This window comes from Camelina sativa, unplaced genomic scaffold (assembly GCF_000633955.1).
Source record: "Camelina sativa cultivar DH55 unplaced genomic scaffold, Cs unpScaffold00506, whole genome shotgun sequence".
NCBI classification, from domain to species: domain Eukaryota; kingdom Viridiplantae; phylum Streptophyta; class Magnoliopsida; order Brassicales; family Brassicaceae; genus Camelina; species Camelina sativa.
This window is the reverse complement of record NW_010921713.1, coordinates 95,386-102,706: the sequence shown is the minus strand read 5'-3', so window position 1 is coordinate 102,706 and position 7,321 is coordinate 95,386. Positions and strand designations below refer to the sequence as shown.

Here is a 7,321-nt window from a genome sequence, read left to right as displayed (position 1 = left end):
TTTTTTTTTTTTTTTTTTTTTTTCACTTATCAAATTGATGGAAATCAACTGTTTCTAAAAGATCTAAAAAAGCAAGAAAAATAAACGGGATAATTAGTATGATAAAACTACAAGTAATAATAACAAAGGGCTTGCGTTAATTATTTTCCCAAAGATTATGCCATAGGCGGAAGTTTAGTTTTCATACCCTGTGGCACGAATCTGGACATGTTGTTCTACATTTGTATAGATTCTAAAGAATCCAGGGAATAACAAGTTTTAGTTGATCCGGAAACTAACCACTCTCCAAAAATTCGAGTAGATGCTGAAAGTTTGAGTAAAGAGAATGGGTGCATCAGAAACCATCACTTGGAAAGGGAATCTGTCATGAAGCCCAAGATTGTCTGGCTACTCTGCAACTAAACAATATGTGACAGACTATTTCATCTGCTGCACAAAAAATGCACAACTAATTCTATAGGTTGTATTACCATCATAATTCATTCTTTTGTCAGATCACCACTCAATGCTTTCCACGTTAAATGTTTAACCTTAGGCACTTGTGTAACCTCATAAAACCTGCACCATAATTCGTTTTTCCGATTAGTTAGAGACCGCTGAGGAGATTGATGAGAAATTATCAAGCAAGCTACAACAAAAATATTGAGATTTCCAAGTGATGGTTGGTGATTAATTACAAGAAAGAAAATAAACAAAGAAGATGCTATGACTTACTCCTCATACGAGAAGTAGTCAAAGAAGGCGATTAAATCAAAACTTATGTCCACATTCCAATCCTCCTCACCCCTAATTTGCGTAAGCTCATCAATCTTTACTTGGTAAAGATCCTTAGCCTTAGCAAGGAAAAGAGCTTTCTCCTAAACAAAAAAAGCATACAAAGATTCATACTCTTACAGCCAAGGATCCATGGGAGCAGCAATGTGCAACGGAGAACAAATTGTGGAAGTAACCAAAGAGAATATGTATTGTAGAAATGCGTGTTCACATCAGTTTTTATTTTCTAGCTTTTCAATTTTGCAATGAATATATGGTTTCAGGAACCTAAATGATTTAAAGGTATTAAGGACTAGAGTAAAGTCTCTTAACTTACAGCGGCGGACATCGATTTCCAGGAGTTCCATGAGTCATGGTTCCGCGAAAGCCTGCAAAAGAGAAAAATCAAAGTAGATCTGTGACAAAACGTAACAACAAACCAAACAATTGAACAACGATTGAACTAGATTGAGGAAATAAAGGAGGAGAAAATCAAAATCTAACAGCAAACTCAACAAATCAAACGATTGAACAACGATTGAACCAGATACGAAACGGAGGAGGAGGAGAAAACCAAAATGCAAAAGCAGACTCAACAAATCAATCGTGTTCGTATAGACTGAGGAAACAACGTATTCGAGGAAACAAATGAAACAGAGAAGGTGGAGAAAACAACTTACTTGTTCGAGCTGCTTGAATCCATGATAGAATAGATCTAGTAGTGGAAAAAAAAAGGATGAGAGAAAGTAGCTGACAATAAATACGACAAGATAAATTTCATATTATGGAACAAAAAACATTGTTCGAAAAAAAATTTAAACAAGGAAAAGTAAACAAGATAACTAGTATGATAAAACTACAACTAATAATAAGTTAATAACTGAGGGCTTGCTTTAATTATCTTTCCAAAGAAAATATTTAGTATGCTGTACGCGGAAGTTTTTCTTCGTTCTTTGTGGCACGGCTCTGAATATGAGGCTTATAAAATTTTTGAAAGAAAAAAAAAATGTCTGTATACAAATGATTGAGAAGCACATACTAATAAATAACCTAAAAACGTTAAATATTTCATGAAATATACATCATCGTAGTTCATGTAAATGATTATGGGTTATATAGATTTGTTGAAGGTAGAGAAGTGTTTAAGTAATTAAGTTACATCACAAGGATACCGTTTATGTTAACCATAGACTGAGTTTGAAGTTTGAACCATGAAATGTAAAACGCAAACACACAACCCCTTCTCATATTTATTGAGAGAAACTGAATTTAAATATCAAGAACATACTCGAAACAAAGACCAAAACATCAAATACATTATTATTATATATATATTTTTGACATCAAACATTAAACAAACGTCAAACATCAAATACATTTATTGAATTTAGGGGTTATGCCTAATTAAGTGTACAAAACTATAGGACTTCTCACATGGTATGAACCATCCGACCAGACCAGAGACGCAGACATAATACCAGAAATACCAGCAGGGCTCTTTCCAAAGACTGTAACGGTGTAAGACTTCTTCTCCCCCGGTGACTTGAAAGAGAGAGTCTGCGGCTCAACCTTGATGCTGAGTTTGGGATTCCCAGACAATTTTGCCTTGTAAGTGGATCCCTTTTTCCCAACGTTGGTGACTGTTCTTGAAAATGTAATATCTGAAGTGGATGAGGCTGAAACTTTGGCTGTCATTGATGGGTAGTTGAGATTTCTCATGTTAATCTTAGATTTTTCAGAACAAGTAAAGGTTCCGCCCACGAGAGTACTAATTCCTCGGGATGTGTAGTCCAAAGAGCAAAGCATGTTCAAGTAATCCTCTTTAGCTATTTCGTAAACAAGTCCTGGATCAGCTGCTACTGTAGGGTTAACAAATCCTGATCCATATGCAAACTCAGCTTCTGGATTTTTCGAAGCGTCCATTGCCCAAGCTGCAACAAAAACAAAAAAACGATTCAGGCCACAAGTCACTTAAACTTTTTCTTCAGGGAAGAAATAGTTCTATGTTGATTTTACCGCTAGTCATGATAGCTGATTTGACGGCAGAAGGTGACCAATTAGGACGAATTGTCTTGACATAAGCAGCTACACCTGCGACATGAGGGCAAGCCATAGATGTTCCGCTCATCATATAGTAATCCACACTTTGTCCTGGAAGTGCCGTTTGAGCCAATGGTGTATATGCCGCTAATATATTCACTCCTCGAGCTGTTATATCTGGCTGCATATATATATATATTAGTTGTCAAGACACCGATCCAAATACCAAGAAATGTAAATTATACACACAAAGTTCTGTGAATTTTGTTTTAAGTTTTTAATTAGTATCTTCATAATGTCGCTAAAGAGAGTGCTTGTACCACGGGAAGAGAAATTAGCAACTATGGGATGATAATCTTTAAATGTACCACTCTTCCTTATAGTTCCTTGCGGGTTTCTGATTCACATCGAAAAGTTTCATAAACATCTTCAAAAAATCTAATCAAATAATGTTTATGGAAAAGTTTCTTACGGTGAAGAGAGAACGTAAGATCTGAAGGCTTCATAATTGGTATCATTTAAGGTTGAAACCGCTATAAGATCAAGAACAGAATCACCATTAGTTACATGAAGGATAGTTCCAACTGCACCTGCGTCTTTTTGTTCCATAACATTATTTTTAACATCGCACACAACAATCTTTCCTTTTAACGTGTTCAGGCAACCGATAGTACACCTCCTACCAGAGAATGAATGCCAAATAAATGAAGTATATACATAAAAGTGAAAATTCTTGAGTCGCAAGTTAGGTCGCTGCAGAGTCCTTGAGTCACAAGTTACCTTGCTAGCTCTTCTGAACACTTGCTTGAAGCAGTTTTCCCGTATGCCAAAGGATACTTCTTTCCTTTTAAGTCAAAGTCATTGATCGATTGTCCCTGAACGTCCATACATAATCAGCATGAGGGATGACAATATTACATTCATATATCAACTAAAACAAGAGAAAACCTTCTTACCGGTATGGTTTTCCCTTCTCCGTTGACCACATTATTAACAAACTTTCTATCAGAAGCTGCTGCCACCGATATGATCCACGGTGAAAGCTTAGTCGTTGTTCCAAGTTTTGGACCTGAGTTTCCGGCAGAAACCGTGGTAACAATGACTTTGAGCATCGCGTGAAACGATCCAATAGCGAGAGGGTCAACATCGACTCTAGCAATACCTCCTCCAATAGAAATGGTTATAACATCGACTCCATCGGCAATAGCATCGTCAAATGCAGCTAAAGTTCCATCGGCATTACAACCTGCTGGCTCGCAAACTCTGTAAATAGCAATTCTACCTAAAGGCACACCACCTCTTGCAGTTCCTTGTGCCACACCGTTCACACTCACTCCTTTTACTTTGTTTCCTGCGGCTGTTGAAGCCGTGTGTGACCCGTGGGGGGTCATCGTCCCTAGCCGAGTTCTGCACATAGTGACGTGCTCCAATCACCTTCCTGTAAAAGGTGGATTGATCTTTATCTTTTGATATTTTCGTGTCAAGCAAGAAAACTGGAAAAGAAAAAAAAAGTGAAAATGTTACTAACTTGTTGCAGGTGAAATTAGTTCCTCCTGCGCAAGTTCCTTTCCATTTTTTTGGTACCGGACCGATGCCTTTGTCTGAAAAACTCTTGGACTCAGGCCAGATCCCGCCGTCTATTACACCAACTATTATATTGGTCTCAACATTAGGGGCCTGCTTACTTTTGTCACCAAGTCCCATGAACTCCTAAGATCTTGTTGTAAGAAGCTTATAAACCGTATTTGGAAAAACCGAAACCACACCGTCCATGCGTTCGAATCACGCATGAAAAACATTTGCAAATTAACCATCATGACGAGTGTCTCATAATATTTTTATTATCATGAAAAATTTACGCACCCATAAGTTTATCTCTTTCAGATTCAGTAAGTTTGGCTGCAAAACCATTGAAACTTCTTCCGTAGCTTCTGACCAAAGACTCCTCAACGGAACTGCAGATCAAACAGCGAAAAAATAATAACGTAAACAACAAGGAACAAGATTTGAGTGATGAGATTTGAGAGTCTTTTATCAAACCTTGATTCGATAACTTCTTGAAGAATATTCTGATGGTGAGACATAGGAGAGTAAGAAGCATTTGAAGGAAGACCTCCCATGTATGCAATATACACCTGCATGCGTCAAAATGTCACAAGTCACAACCAATAATGAGAGACCAATACAAGTTAAGAAAACGTAGATTAGTTCTTATGGATAACGACTTGCCTTTCGTTCATCTTCGATAGCTGTAGGAATTTGACAAAGGCTCATAAGAAGAACCGAAAAAAGACATAGAATCAAACCAAGGGAAGCCATTATCGAGATGTTCAATATAATTGTTTGATTAAAATTCTCAATATGTGAAGTTGCTAGTACGGTTATCTATATTCGTGTGTAAGAGATAAATTATCTTGACAATTAATGAATTATTTATGCTGTAGAGATTTATTTATATTTCATTAATAAGCATCTTTTGTTTTTGTAGACATCAAATCACTATTCATATGGAAGCAAAATCCATACTTCATTAATGTTTAATCCATATCCTCAATCAACTCATAAATCAGATTTCCCAAAAAAAATAAAAAATTCAAGATCTTATAATAATATTATATAAAATTTTCAAAATTTTGAAAATATTGAAGACATTTGTTATTAATTATTATTAATATACTTATTATTATTATTATTATTATTATTATTATTATTATTATTATTATTATTATTATTATTATTATTATTTTTGTGTAAAATTACAATCTATTAAATTATTGGGTAATATTAATTTTGACCTTTTGTAGTAACTTCACATCAAACAATTCAATCTAAAATTAATAAAGTAACAATATAAAACAAATGTGAATTTCTCCTGAGGGGGAATCTCCCACTATGGGTGCATCAAATTCTCGCCGAAGCTTATCCCCCTCCATGCTGAAGTTGAAGCTCTCATTTGGGCAATGCGGTGTATGATTGGTGCGGATAATGAAAAAGTAGTTTTTTTTCATGGACTGTTCTGATTTGGTGAAGATGGTGTCTTCGCCTTCTGAGTGGCCTGCTTTCAAGATATATCTGGACGTTATTGAAGAAGACAAGGAGGAGTTCCTATCATTTTCTATAGTCTTGATTCCTCTATCACAGAATGGTAGTGTGGACAAATTACCTATGTGAATGTTTTTCCTACCAATTGGCACGTTTGAGCTGATCTTGTACTTTGTTGTCAAAAAAAAAAAAAAACAAATGTGAATAAATTTGATTGATTAGGGTTTTTATAGTTTCTGTTTTATTAATTTTTCTTTAATAGTATTAAAGATTAATATAATATCTATATTTGAGAAGTCCATTTTCATATCTCTGTTTTGTAATGCTTTGTTTAATATAAAACCAACAAGTATAGAAAATGGGTTTAGTATTATGGAGAACATGATTCATTCTTATCTTTCCACTAAATTATTCTCTTAAATATTTAAATTTTGGGTCAGCATCCTTTTTATTGTTAAAAATAGAGAAATAAGATAGTTTGAATTTTTCATATAGGATAATATTTACAATATTTTTCTATTTTACTAATATAATAAGGAAATGGATCTTGGGTCTAATATAATTTGGAGGTAGTGTTCTTAAGAGCATGACCAACTGTGGAAATGCTGAGAGTTTCTCAAAAAACAATAAAAAATCATTTTTTAATTAAATAATTATATTTCTATTTTGTTTAATAAATAAATCAATAGAAAACTGACACATGTGTGAGAAACTGTCTCTTAAGTTCCTTCCGGGAAAAACATCCCTTCCTCTCTCTTAGAGCATGTCCATTACCATTAGTCATCCTCAAATCAGTATGTCTAACTTTTAATAATACTAGGTTAGATCCGGGCAATGCGCAGGATGTTTTTTTATTTATTTTTAAATATATTTAATGTTAAAGATATAATTTTTTATTTTCTGAAATTAGATTAACTATGAAAATTATGGTTTTGAAAACGGTAAGATATAGAAATGCAATGAAACAATAAAATAAAGACAAACCTACAATGATTTGTAACTCCATAATATTTGTTATTACAAGCATTTACATTTGAGTTCACTACAAATAATTTTACAATTAACTAATGTATTCTATGTTTTTCAGGATGTTTTTTTCCTATAACTTGTTGTGGGAGATATATTGGTCTAGTTTAATTTTGAGGTGTTTTTATTTGTATTTTAAAATTTAATCATCTATAATTATATAGTTTTGATTAGTTGTAAACTCGTCAACTCATGTTCACAATAATCAATATTGGCTTTGAAATTTTGTGACCGTAATAAGCCTCTTTTCATTTTTTTGTTGGTTTTATATGGACCTGTCCATTTAAACACATTTTTGTGGACGTTAATAATTTGTTCAATTATATCCCCTTATTTCCTATATTACACACCACCAAAAGGGAAGACGGTAATAATTTGTTCATTTCTAATCTTGACCGTCAAATGTGTTCTTTACATATTTGAAGAGAACTACATTTGGAGAAAACTGCGAAGGCTAAGA

The 7,321-nt window shown here is 34.0% G+C and overlaps 1 pseudogene; it reads right to left on the bottom strand.

The window, feature by feature from the left end:
• Nucleotides 1-2,157: 2,157 nt before the first annotated feature.
• On the bottom strand, nt 2,158-4,913 carry LOC104773257 (annotated as a pseudogene).
• Between the last annotated feature and the right edge of the window lie 2,408 nt (nt 4,914-7,321).